A 14687-nucleotide genomic window follows, 5' to 3' on the forward strand; every position below is an offset into this window, starting at 1 on the left:
AATCTTTACTCTCTGCTTCCTTTCTAAATTCTTGCTTATGTCATACCTTTGCCATCATAACTCAGCATTGGCTGTTGCAAGTAGCCATGCAGCTTTCTTATTGCTTTGCTGCTTAGAAATTTCTTCCATCAAATACTCCAATTCACACCTCCTAAGTTCCCACTTCCACAAAGTCCTAGAGCATAGACACAATGAAGCCAAGTTCCTTTCCAGTTCACCTCAAGGGTGACCTTTGCCCAAGTTTCTGAAAAACTCCTTCTTATTTCTATCTGAGACCTTACAAAGGTCTTTACAGTCCTTTCTATCATATTGCTATCAGCATTCTGCTTGCCACCACGTAACCAGTCTCTAAGACAGTCCAAACTTTCCCTTGTCTTTTTGTCTCATTCTGAGTCTTCCAAACTCCTCCAACTTCTCCTCAACACCCAGTTCCAAAGCCGTTTCCACGTTTTCAAGTATCTGTTCTAAGCAACACCCCAACTCACTGGTACCAATTTTCTGTGTTAGTTTGTATTGTGTTGCTTATAACAAAATACATAGAACTGGGTAATTATAAAGAAAAATGACATTTATTGCTTACAGTTTCTGAGACTGGAAGGTCCAAAGTCTATCTGGTGGTGGTGACAGTGACCCAGAGTTCTCACATTGCAAGACGGTGGAAGCACAGAGAGCAGAGAGAGAGAAAGACAGACTCACCTCTTCTTTTAAAGCCCTCAGAACCATACCCATGACCACCATTTTTAATCCATTCACTACTACAGGGTCCTATAATCTAATCACCTCTTCAAGGCTCCACCTTTCAATTACCATAATAGGATTTCCCACCCTCTTAACTGTCACAGTAGAGGCTAGGTTTCTAATACATAAAACTTGGGGGACACAATTCAAGCTTCAGGAAGTTTTGAGGGACATAATTCAATCCACTACACCCTCTTTTCTTAACTATCTTTAAAAAATTTTTTTTATTTAATTGCCCCTTTATTGCTTTTTTAAAATGTTATTTCTGAGATAACTTTTCTCAACTCCCAAATTTGTCCATTTCCCCTTAAAACATGCCCTGCTTTGTCCTATTGATAAAAACCAAGTTTACTCTTTTCATAATCTGGTTAAGCAAGTGGGGATCATGGTTTTCCTCCATGGCAACTGTGTGTGAATTAGAGAAAGGAACTTCTGATTCCTGCAATGTGGACTCAGGACTTGCGGGAGGAGGGCACTTTGCACACAGAGCAGTCACCCCCTGTGCTGGTGCTGTTGTAACCTGGGCACCATAGCCCAGAAGATTCCACTCCCACCAATCCTGTCCACCACTGCCATGCGTCATCTGTGAATTGGGAGGTAAAGGGTGTCAGGAAGATACCAACTAGAGGAGCCAAATGCTAGACCTCTCCACAAAAAAGACCAAAACAATCAATAAACAACTACATTTTGACCACAGTGACTAAGACAGAGTGCTGGAGTCCCACAAGGGAGTAGCAGAAATGCCCCATGGAGCAGAGTAACCCGCATGGCTGCATGAAAGAGGAAACAAATCACCCTGCCTGTCTCCCTGGAGGGAATCAGCTTGGAACCAGGAGGGACTTCTCCCCACAGGGAAAGTTCAGCCAGTGGCCGCCAGCAGTCACCATCTGAGCCTGGTTAGGGAGTGACCTGGAGTTCATGCAGTCACATAGCTCCAAGAAGGAGCCACACTGTGCCCCACCTGCTGACCCAAGCTTCCCCTGCTGGCACCCCTGTAGTCCTCCACCCCAAAGCTCTCCAGTCACTGCACCTTGTTCACACAGGATGCACCATTCCCCAGCTGAGCTGCAGCAGCTCCCTAGTCCCTGGAGGCAGCTTCCCCCTCCTCAGATCAGCTGGAACCCTAGCACATGAGCTTATGCAGGCATTCTTCCCCCCAAGGACAGGTGGTCCAGCCTCACAGAGAAGTTTCACCCAAACCAGTGGAGCGGCTGTACCCCCTCAGTGCCTGACCAGCCTGTTGCCCCACTCCTGGGGAAACTAAGCTTTGGCCCAGGGAGCAGCCAGAACCCCAGCACCCAAACCCACGTGGTGCTCTGTTCCTCAGGGACCAGGCACTCTGGCCCAGTGGAGAAGCTGCACCCAAGCTGGCCAAGCAGTCATACCCCCTTGGTCCAACCCAGTGCCTTGGTCCCAGGAAATTGGAGCTTTGGCCCAGAGGAGCAGCTATAACCCTGATGCTCAAACCCACATGGTGCCTGTGACCCCGGGGAAACACTGCCTGGCTGATCTGTATCCCCTGAACTCTGGGATGAACAGCCTCAGCCTCTGCCTCCCTGGATCTGGACCAGTCCTATGGAGTCTGAGCTGCTAAGGTGCCCCACCTGTCTGGGAAGTGAAGTCAACCTTGCTGGCCACTCTCCCAGAGCTCAAGCCACAGCTGACTCCAACCATTCCTGGATCCAGTGTCACCACTGTGTGGGATGCTCTCTTCTGGTGCTGCAATTGTCACTATGCCCTATTGGCTCTGTAATTCAAGTTGTCGATGTGCTCTAAAACTGGGACTTGATTCTCAGGAATAGCCCTCCCTCCCAGGAAGCCATGCCAGTGGTGTGCTCTGATGCCCAGGATCAGAGTCATAGGTGCATCTCTGCCCCCTGAGCCTGAGCTCCTGGAAAGTGCCTCTGAGTCACAGTCCTCAGTTTGGTGGGAGAGTTGTGTATACCTGTGCCTAACAGGGTGAAGCTGCACCCATGTCACAGGTGCCACAGTAGTTCAGCAACACACTGAGCTCAGTACCCCAACCCTACAGCCACCCTGAGCAAATGTGCTCTGGAACACAGTACTGCTGTGGCTACCTGTGGCCATGCCTGACCCAACACCAAGAGGGACACTGTAAGCTAAGTCTCCCCATTGTGGTGAAAATGAGAACAGGATATCCCTAAAGCCCTTGCCACAGAGAACCCTAACAATTGACTTTACCACCACTGCTGCCATGAACTCCTGAATTCCAGGCCACTGAGAGACTCACAATCATCACTGCTGTTGACTACAGCTGAGGAAACTGCATGGAGCTACTGCACAGAGACTACTGTACCCACCCAAGCCAGAGCCAACACATCCTATCCAACTAACGCCCTAGGACACATCTGGTGGTGAAAGTCTTTCCCTATGAAAGCCATGCTATAAAATTGGAAGAGGGGACTCTACCAAATACACAGATATCAACTCAGGGACATAGGGAACATGACACAGCAAGGAAACATGACACAACTAAAGGGACACAATAATTCTCCATTAACTGAACCTGAAGAAATGCAAATTTATAAATTGCCTGAAAAGGAATGAAATACTCTATTTTTCAAAATGATATACTAAAAGTACTCAGAAATAAAGAAATAAAGTCTTTCCCAGACAAGCAAAAGTTGAGTGCATTTATTACCACTAGACCAGCTGTATAAGAAATGCTTAAGGGGGAAAGAGATCTGGTCAAGATGGCGGAATAGACGGTTCCCAGCATCACTCTCTCCAGCAAATCAACCAACTTACAACTATAAAAATGTTACATCGGCCAAGCTGGCACCACTGGAGCTTAGGGGAAGAGGAGGAGAGACCTATGGAGTTCATGAAGGTGGGAGAAACCATGATGAGAGAAAGAAAAAACTGTTCTGAGAATTTCAGCCACAGCCACTTTAAGGCTGGAACTGATGAGCACATGGAGCAGGAGCTGGCAGAAGCCACAGCTGTGCCCTTCAGATGGAGTTGCTTGGAGCTTGCAGGGGAGAAGAGGGCCGTGGTGGCCCCCAGGACAGCAAGACCACTAATAGGGTTCCCATGGACCCACGCAGGAGCAAGGAGACAGAACAGCTGAAAAAGGGGGAGTCATTCAGAGGCTGGTGAGTCATTGCAAGGGACCAGCGCAGGGCCCGTCCCATGCGAAGTGTTTAGAGCACGGGCAGTGGGGGAGACAGGACCACCGGAAGAGCACTGGGGCACAGCAATGACAGCCAACCTGCCCCCAATCAGCACAGGACCACTCAGAGGAGAATGGTCAGGAAGGCAGAATTGCATGGGGTGCAGTTTGATGAAAACACTCAGGCCCAGATCAGAGTTTCTGTACAACCCAGATCCACCAGGTCTCTGGAGAGCCAGAAGTACCTATAATGTCAACCATTAAACCCTGAGCTGCACAAAAAGCCTTCCCTAGGGAAACAGCAGCAAAGCAGCAATTTAGCTCAACCACACAGCTCAAGTACTGGTTCCCACAGGAAGTTCCCCCATTTTAGAAGTAAGCAAAGGACAAAAAATTAGTTCTGGCTCAGGCACACCACACCAGCACCTCAGGGCCTGCCTGGGGACCCAAGGTATGGAGCCAGGGACCAGACACACCCCACAACCAGGCACACCACCAGTGCAAAGGAGCATGCACAAAACATCACCTCCATGTGGGTGGCCCACCACAGCCACCACAATAACCATGGCTGCTGTGAAAGTGGCTAGAAGCCATAACCACCACATGGATGGTCTGCCAGCCACTGGAGTGCATTGACACAAGGAGAGTCACCAGCAGAGATAAAGAAAAGAAGAGGATGTCTCTCTCCACAAAGCCCATTTCAGAGTGACAGAAGAAGCATCTGCTGTATGATAATATTGGGGGACTTGATCACACCTCTCAGCATTGGACAGATAATCTAGGCCACAAATCAGCAGAGTAACCATTACTCTTTCAGAAGGAGAAAAGAAATCTAGGGTAATTAGAGGGAGTATGGGGAGGGAAAGGGGTATGGGAGAGAGATTGGACAAGGGGCATAAAGAATAATTACAATTTGTAACAATACATATGCTAGTAATATTGATTTGATCAACATATCTCAATGGTCAACCCCCATAATATGTATAATCAATTTTGATTCAATAAGTAAAATAAAATAAAAAGAAATGCTTAAGGGAATGCTTCAAGCAAAAGTATAATTACTATCGTGAAAACATATGAAAGTAAAAACTCACTGATAGAGGTAAATACATAATCAAATTAAGAATACTTCATTACTGTAATGGTGGTGTGTAAGTCTTTCAAATCTCTAGTATGAAGGTTAAAAATTAAAATGGTTAAAAAATTACTATAGTTGTTAAATAATATACAATACAAAAAGCTATAAATTGGGGCAACAAAAATATAAATTGGGAGGGCAGGGTAAAAGCCTAGAGTATTTGTTTGCAACATAAGTTGTGATCAGCTTAAAATAGTCTATTCTAACCATAAGATGTTTTATGTCAGCCCTGTGGTAACCACAAAGCAGTAAATTACAGCAGATGCACAAATAGTAAGAGCTTTTGATAAAGCTTTGCACTGAAGGACATCACCAAGCCACAAAGGTAGATAAAAAGGAAAGAATAAAGGAAAAGGAATCTATAAGACAACTAAAAAACAACTAACAAAGTGGTGGAGATAAGTCCCTACCAGCAATAATAACCTTAAATGTAAATGGATTAAACTCTCCAGTTAAAAGACATAGACTTGCTGAAAGAATAAAAAATCAAGATCCAATTATGTGCTGCCTGGAGAGACCCATGTTAGCCTTAAGGACACACATAGGCTGAAAGTGAAGGGATGAAAGAGATATTCCATGCAAACAGTAACCAAAAGAGAGCAGGGGTGGCTACACTTAGATCAGATAAAAAATAAACTTTAATTCAAAAAGTATTGTGAGAGGTCCAGGGCTCTAGGAGGGCAGAATGTTTTCAGGGAATGGGCCTGGGTGCCCTGCAGGGCTTGCTGCCCAGGGTCACCTCAGGTCTCTGCTCCCTGTATCCCTGCACAGCACTTCTCAGCCACCTCTGCTGTGGCTCAAGCATCCCAGGTGTCACTTGACTGGCTGCCCTAGAAGGAGAAACTGGCAAATTTCGGCAGCATCCATGCAGTGTTATGTCTGCAGACATGCAGAATGTAAGAGCTGTAAGGACATGGCTTCCTCCACTTATTTTGCAAAGGATGCCATAGACAGCCTGGGGACCCAGGCAGAGACTTATTGTAGAGATGGGGCATTGCAGAGTTCTCACTAGGGCAATGCCTAGTTGAGCTATGAAAGTGGGACCAGCACCAAGACCCTGGAACTATAGAGCCACCAGCATGCAGTGCCAACACAGGAGAGCTGAATAGTGGGTTGAGCCCTACAAAGCCATAGAGCTGCCCAAGGCCCTGGCAGACAAACCCCTGCACCACTGTGCTCAGGATGTGGGGCATGGAGTCAAAGGATATTGTTATTTATCTTAAAGACTTTGTGCTGTTTCCCCTGTTCGGTTTTGGACTTACCTGGGGACTGTTAGTCCTTTCTTCTTGCCTATTTTTCCCTTTTGGAATGGAATGTCTGTCCTATGTTTGCTTCACCACTGTATTTTAGAACTAAATAACTTGTTTAATTTCACAAGCTCACAGCTGGAAGAAATTTGCCCCAAGTTGAATCATGCCTTGAGTCTCACCCATATCTGATTCACACGAGGCTCTGGACTTAGTACTTTTTCATTGATGATGGAATGAGTTAAGGCTTTGAGGACCATTGGGGTGGAATGAATGTCTTCTGCACTGTGAGAAGGACATGAATTTGGGGGGCTGGGGGCAGAATGCTATGGTTTGAATGTGTCCCTTAAAAGTTCGTATGTGGGAAACTTAACCGGCAATGTAACAGTGATGGAAAGTGGGCCTAATAAGAGGTTGGGTCCCCAGGGCAAAGCCCTCATGAATGGATTAATGTGATTGCAGGCACACGTTAGTTATGGTGAGCGGCCTATTACAAAGCAAGACCAGCCCCTGAATCCTCTCTCTCTGTCTCGTGTGCTTACTTGCCCTCCACCTACAATCAACACATGAATTTGGGGATTAAGATTGCAAAACATGGAATTTGGGGGACACATTTAAACCATAGCAAAATCCATCCTTTTCAAGTGTTTCCTAATGCACTTTTGAAATCCCTCCCCTTCTCCATCCTGAAGCCCAGGCAAAAAGTGATCTGCTTTCTGTCATATAGATTAATTTGTATTTTTACAGAATTTTATGTAAGTGAAATCATATGATATATATTATTTTTTATTGCCTTCTTTCATTCAGCTTATTGATTTTTGAGAGTAATCCAAGTTGTAGCATCTATCAGTAATTTTTTTTCCTTTTTATTGGTGAGTAGTATTTCATTATATGGATATACCACCAATTGCTTATCCATCCACTTGTTTGTGACCTTTGGATTGCTCCCAGTTTTTGACTATTAACAGAAAAAAAAAAAAAAGGTGCTATGAGCATTCATGTACAAGTCTGCATGCAGACATATATTTTCATTTCTTTAGGTTAAATACCTAAGAGTGGAATGCCTAGGTTGTATAATAGAAGTGTATTAACTTTTTAAGGAACTACCAAAATATTTTCTGAAGTGGTTGTATAAGAGTTCCAGTTGCTCCACATGCACAACAATTCTTGGTATAAGTCTTTTTAATTTTAACCAATTTGGAGCATGTGTAGTGCTATCTCCTTATGGGTTTAATGTGCATTTCCCTCATGACCAATGACATTCAGCATATTTTCTTTCTTTTTTTTTTTTAAAGATGACGGGTAAGGGGATCTTAACCCTTGACTTGGTGTTGTCAGCACCACGCTCAGCTAGTGAGCTAATCGGCCATCCCTATATAGGATCCGAACCCGCAGCCTTGGTGTTATTGGCACTGAACTCTCCTGAGTGAGCCACGGGCCGGCCCTAACATTGAGCATATTTTCAAAAACACATCTGCCATTTGTGTCCACTTGGGTAAAACATCTCCTCAGATTCTTTTGCATCTGATCTGTGCATGAGTCAGGGGTTAAACTGAAGTTTGTGTGGGTGGCCCGAATTTCAGTTTTGTTCTCAAAACATTTACCCTGCTGGTTTGGGTCTCTTCTGCTCATACTTAGCTCAGGGGTTAGGTTGAGATTTGTGTGGATTAGTAGACAGAAGTGAGCCCTTCTCTGGATCTTTCTCCTCTACCATTTCCTCACATGCTGGGCCTTTAGAAGCCTCTGTCATAGTGAGAGTTCTTCAGAGAAATAATGTGTGTATATATTGTGTATATAAATATATAAATATATATACATATGAGAGAGAGAGATTATAAGACATTGGCTCACATGATTTGGGAGACTCAGTAAGTCCCAAGATCTGCAGCTGGAAAGCCAAAGACCACTGTGGTGGTGGACAGCTCCAGTCTGAGTCTGAATCCAAAGGCAGGAGAAAACTGATGTCCCGCTTGAGGACAGGCAGAGGGCAAATTCCCCCTTGCTCAGCCTTCTGTTCGACTCAGGTCCACCCACATCAGGAAGAGCCATCTGTTTTGCTCAATCTATCGATTCAAATGTCAATCTCATCCAGAAACACCCTCACAGATACACCCAGAAATAATGTTTAACGAGATATCTGGGCACCCTGTGGCCCAGTCAAAGTGACACATAAAATTAACCATCACAGCCCCTTTTCGTGGTCTTCTGGACAGAAATGTGGAGTTTCTATTAGACTTTTAGCCACCAGCCCCATGACTGGAGCCTGCTGCTGGGGAGGTGCAGGAGGAGGGGGAGAGAAAGGGAAACGTGTCTTCATGCAGGTCACTTCTCCAAGTTGTGACTTCCCTTCACAGTCTTCTCAGTTTTATTTATTTTTCAGAATCCTCAGGTCGTTGTTTGTTTGTTGGTTGGTTGGTTGGTTTTTAATTTGTCTGGAGTTTTTAGTCATAATCAGCATGAGGGATGGGCTGTATTGGGCTTACAACCACCAGCGTGGAACTGGAACCAAATTACCAAACTGTGGGTGATTGTTACCTAACCTGATCTTTCCTATTGGACTAAAGAGGGATCCTGCCAATCTCTATATGTACATCTTCAAGAACATAGAAACAAATCACTAAACCAGGATAGTTTGCTGGTACAATATTTAAAAATCGAGAGCTACTAATACTTGGAATTTTCCTAGAATGCCCAACATTTTCTACCTTATATTTGTGTATTTTTCTCAGAAACGTCCAGGCATGCTGAAATTCTTACCAAGAATTCTAGCAGTAATTTTGAGATGACGGAGCCTCCGCAAACGTGAGCCAGTTTCTCAGCGAGGAGCAGCCTGCCAGTTGTTCAGCTGACCTGTCATGTTGAAAGTCAGTCAGACACGAGGAGGGGGTTTGTTAGGAGAGTTGAATCAGGAACATTCTGTGCACTTTACTATTAAATGGTTGACACATTCGGCGTATAATAGATTTCTCATTTTTACAGCAAATCTTTACAGTCTCTTAGTAAGAATGAAAAGATCCTACAGATTTGGCAGCAGATCTAGAGCAACCCACAACTCACGGGACACAATTCCATGCAGGAATCTGAGTGGGCAACGGGGATTCCTGGGGTGGGGGGTGGAGAAGTCTTACTAGTAAGAGAACTTTCCAACCTTGGTGAATTCTCTCCAAGTCCCTGGATTTCTTGGAAGCAGCATCAGAAAATAGGAGTGCCTCTGTGTTCATGGGGAGCAATTGTAGATTGGGGGGGGGCAGGCAAATATTAGTGGTTTAATCTGCCTTACCCTGGAAAGAAGGTAAAAGTCAAATCTGAGTGTCACAAAGGTACTTTGTCTTGCCCCTGCTGAAATCCTACTGCAGAGATGATTAATCTGCCAGAGATACATGTTGAAGTTTTAGGGATGCTTTAGAAACCAATTCACAGGCAAAACTTCCCTACATTTTTTCCTGAGATGATTCTAAATAGTGTCATAATAACACCGTGACAAATAAAGCCATGAGAGGTGTTAACTGACCAGTAAGCATGCTGTCAGCACAAGTATCCCAGCATTGCAGGTCAGGTAGCTAACAACCGGAAAGCAGCAAGGAAAGACAAATGTCTTCATTACCAGCCTCTCAGCATTTAGTATCCTCATCTACAAAATGAGTTGATATGATTGTTGGGAGAATAAATAAGTAATTTATATAAAGCACAGTATGAATACTCAGTAATCATTTCTGTAACTATTTTTTAAAATTATCTTTACTGGAAACTGCAGACAAAATAAAAGTATACATATCTTAACTATCTTAGTACAAGTCAGAATAGAAACTCTCCCCAGTTCTTCAAACAAACTCAAGTCCCTGAGCAGACGGTTCTGCAGCTGAGCTCCCGGGACCCAGAACAGCAGCTTCTTCTGGATGAAAACTCTGACTCTCCCCTGTGTCCACTCCAAATCTTCCAGTTCATTGTTCTTACGTTTTGTCCCCCCTTTCCCCCCACGTCTGCCACTTTTTAAAACATTGATCCCATTATCTGTAAACAATTCTGTCCTTCCTCAGAAGTCAAATTCATAAACGCCCAAGGCCCTTTCGGAGACTTCCCTGTGTGGCGTTCTGGTGGGATTTTCTTTTAAAAGCACAGTATTTGGAGCTTTTTTCCACCTCAGTAGTGTGGTTTGAGTGAAGAAAACCTGACGGATTTCTAAGAAAACAAATAAAACAACCTCAACACAAGCTATAATTTGCAGCCATTGATCTTATTTGAGATATTTTGCATGATTTTATTCCTCTGATTAATGCTTTTTCTTTATATTGTTTACATGTTATAGGGGCTAAATTTAATTTTAAGTTTATTATGCAGAAGATAGGACACATATGAAAGTCTCTAATAATTCATTTTAGAGGACTCGTTTTTCAAGTTTACAAGCATTCATCTTCCTTTCAGGAAGCAGGCCAATCTCATTCTTTGTTTAGTTCACTTTCCTATTTGTAACTCTTTCTCTGTTGAATCGAGTGAAATGGTTTCCACAGTTCCTGTTCATACCTTTTCTATGCAGCACGAAGCCATTAGGACGATGCATTTGTGCGGAACATGCTCTAAAACAAAACACGCACAGCAATTTTACTGGTGATCACACAGGCTTCGGCGTTTCTTAGTTCCTGGTGCTGTGTGAGCAGCATCCAGACGCTTTTCTCAGCGTGTGTTTCTGAGTCACGGAAAGCTCCAGAGCTCGTGTGCGACCCCGCTCCTGCCTGCAGGCAACGTCCTACCTGCGTCATCCCCAGCGAGTAGCTATAGCACATGGACGTTTTCTTGGAACCGCTCTCACGTACACTGTAAACGTTTTTTACAGCAGAAGTGCCGGGGAAAGGAAAGGACGAAAGATGATCCCATTGTCGAGCCTCGTCTCGCCTCCCTTGACTGGAGGGATTTCGTTCATCTCGTTTCACTTTCCTCTTTCCTACCGTCCGAACCGTCTTCTCTCCAATCGTCCCTCTTACGGGTCCTGGGTCCCCTGGCCCCGGGTCGCGCTCGCTCCCCCTGGAGAACTGGAGCCCTGGGCCCGGCCGGCCTGATCCGGGAGGGTGGAGCGGACGCCGGCTGTGCGGTCCGGAGCCACCTGTGCCACCTGTGCCACCTGTGCCCGACCACAGGGCGGGGCGAACGGAGCCCCTCCCGGGGAGCCTTGGGCGGCTCCAGGCTTTGCCCCGAGAACTTGAAACCTCCCGTCCTTGCCCCTTGCCGGTGTCACAGACGACCTCGACTTCCACACCTGAAACCAGCAGCTCACGCGTGGCAGCAGAGGTACAGTGAGGACGGGAGGGGGGACGGGACCCGCATGAATGAGACCAGTGTGGACGGGACCCGCATGAATGAGACCCGCGTGGACGGGACCCACATGGACGAGACCCGCATGAATGAGACCCGCGTGGACGGGACCCGCATGAATGAGACCAGTGTGGACGGGACCCAGGTGGATGAGACCAGTGTGGACGGGACCCGCATGAATGAGACCAGTGTGGACGGGACCCGCATGAATGAGACCCGCGTGGACGGGACCCACATGGACGAGACCCGCATGAATGAGACCCGCGTGGACGGGACCCGCATGAATGAGACCAGTGTGGACGGGACCCAGGTGGATGAGACCAGTGTGGACGGGACCCGCATGAATGAGACCAGTGTGGACGGGACCCACATGGACGAGACCCGCGTGGACGGGACCCGCATGGACGAGACCCGCGTGGACGGGACCCAGGTGGATGAGACCCGCGTGGACGGGACCCGCATGAATGAGACCAGTGTGGACGGGACCCAGGTGGATGAGACCAGTGTGGACGGGACCCGCATGAATGAGACCAGTGTGGACGGGACCCACATGGACGAGACCCGCGTGGGCGGGACCCGCGTGGACGAGACCCGCGTGGACGGGACCCGCGTGGACGAGACCCGCGTGGACGGGACCCGCGTGGACGAGGCCCACGTGGACGGGACCCGCGTGGATGAGGCCCGCGTGGACGAGGCCCGCGTGGATGAGACCCGCGTGGCTGAGGCCCACGTGGACGAGACCCACGTGGAAGGTACCCGCGTGGATGAGACCCGTGTGGACGGGACCCACGTGGAAGGTACCCGCGTGGATGGGACCCGTGTGGACGGGACCCACGTGGATGAGACCCACGTGGATGAGACCAGTGTGGACGGGACCAGTGTGGATGTGGCCCTTGTGGACAGCATTGCTCCCGCCCATTGCCACCTGCAGCCTCTGTAGCTGGCATCCTTCGGGCAGAACCGTGATTTGAAGCTGCCGTCCTCGCACGTGTGACCTGCTGACACCCGTGGCTCAGAGCCCCCGAGCCTTCCGACCCTGGTGCTCCACCTGTGCTGGCTCCACGGCTCAGTCTAAGCCTGTCCCTGGGGACCCTGACAGGACGTCGCTGTCTTGCCTTTCTGCCTGTCCAGCTACCCCAAATCCTGCTTCCTTTTGTCCTTGGTGGTTGGGCGTAGCTGGACAAAGTAATAACTTTACCAAAAAGCATGCATTATTTATTTGATGAACAGTGACTGGTCTTCCTCCTCTGAAGTCCTGACTTTGAAACTCTCCAGTGACATCTGTCTCATAAATCCTTTATTTATTATTTTTACTTGTACATATTTGTCATATTATCCTTTAGGCTGAGGAAAATGTCTTATTTTTTCATCCCTCACAGTACCAGATCAACAGCTGACAGACAATTTGTACCGAACAGTTACAGTGTGTTTACCAAGTATTTATTAAATATAGTGAAAACAGCTTGAAGAGAAGAACGGTTTGATCATTGCTGGAAAAACCTCTACAGTGAGAGTTGTGTGCACTGCAGTGTCTGGTTGGATACTGTCTTATGTCATAAACTTAGTGTGTCTTGTATGTAAATGTTATCTAAACGAGCTCATCATAAGATCTGTAAATAGAGGACTGGTATGCTACATTTCTCTTGAAATTCCCACATCATCTATCCAATGGCCTACATATTTCACCAAATTGCAGAACAGAAAGGGACTGACCATGTTAGAACCACCGCCAGAGGTTTACAAAATATGGTTTCTTGGGCTCTAACCAGGACCCAATGAGTCAGAATTTCTGGGGCACAGGTATCTGTGACTTTAGGAATTTGCAAAGGAATTCTGTTCTGCAAGGTTTGCATAGGTTTGGGAGCCAGTAATCTAGCCCAATATTCCCAAAATACAGATGAATAAACCAAGGGAGGGCAGGGCATTTAAGCAACTCTGTAAGGTGGAGGTGTCAGTGATCTCTTCAGTCTTGGTGAACTGACCTTGCCCTTGTCTGATGTTTTTGTACAGACCTCGGGCCCTCAGCGTCAACTTAGGAGGCAGCCGTTGTCCCCGGGGCCCTTCGATCTGGTCTGCGATGACTGCCTTCCCTCAGGTGTGAGCAGCACGTCTGCCTGAGGCCTCTCCTGGGCCTGCTCCGTATCCATGCTGGGGGAGGCATCACAGCCAGTGGGAGGGGGAAAGGCTTGGGAGAAACTGCATCTTGCCTCACCCCTTTAGCAGATAATTCTGAAAAGTCCCCTTGGCACTCTGCAGAAGGCACTGCCTCTTCTGTCGCTCCCATCTTGTCCTATTTCACTTTTTCTGGGATTTCATTCCTGCTTTCTGGAATAACTTCCGAGGTCAACCATGTACACACAAGCCCTTGCCTTTGGGTTTTGCTTTTGAAAGGAGCCCATACTATGGGATGAGATTCTGAAGCCAGATCTGGCAACGAGACCCCCATTGCTAGTCAGTGCTACGCTGGCATCGAAATCGCTTCGACTTATCTGGGGAGAGCTGGGTGGATGCAGTTGGAACGTGTGAGTCATGAGCTATGTGGAAGCTCTACCAGTTGAACGAATGATTGAAATAATGATAATGATGATGGACTTGGTTGGCTTTTATTAACTGCTTCGGAAGCCTTGAAAAACACAGTAACAGGCTTAGTATTTAGCAACTTGGCAAGAACTGGTCCTCACCCATTGCTGCGTGGCTCCCACAATATTGTGATATCCTCAGGACATGAGACAGAGATGGTAGAACTGCCATGGTGGGACGTCTGCAGGGGACAGAGGCTCAGAGAGGTGGAGATGTTAGAGTGGATTTGTCATGTGATGTCAGTATATTCTGCCGGGAGATCCTGGAGAACGTCCCCTTAAACAAGGATATGAAGGGGTCTCCTGAGGAGGGGACGGTGGTATCACTGAGCAGCTTGGGGTTCACAGTGGGAGACGTAGCATGGAACTGGACTTGCACGTGTCAGCGGGGATCACAGGGCTGCAGCATGGCAGAGGCCGGTGTGGTCCCTAACTGCCAGCAGCAAGGCGGGCAAAACTGCCCTAAAGAGCAAAAAGGAGAGTCTGGGAAATGTCTGGAAACATGTGCCTTGAGCCACCGGGACTGTAGTGATGGCAGTTTGCTC

The sequence above is a fragment of the Cynocephalus volans genome, chromosome 5 (assembly GCF_027409185.1).
Source record: "Cynocephalus volans isolate mCynVol1 chromosome 5, mCynVol1.pri, whole genome shotgun sequence".
Taxonomy (NCBI): Eukaryota; Metazoa; Chordata; class Mammalia; order Dermoptera; family Cynocephalidae; genus Cynocephalus; species Cynocephalus volans.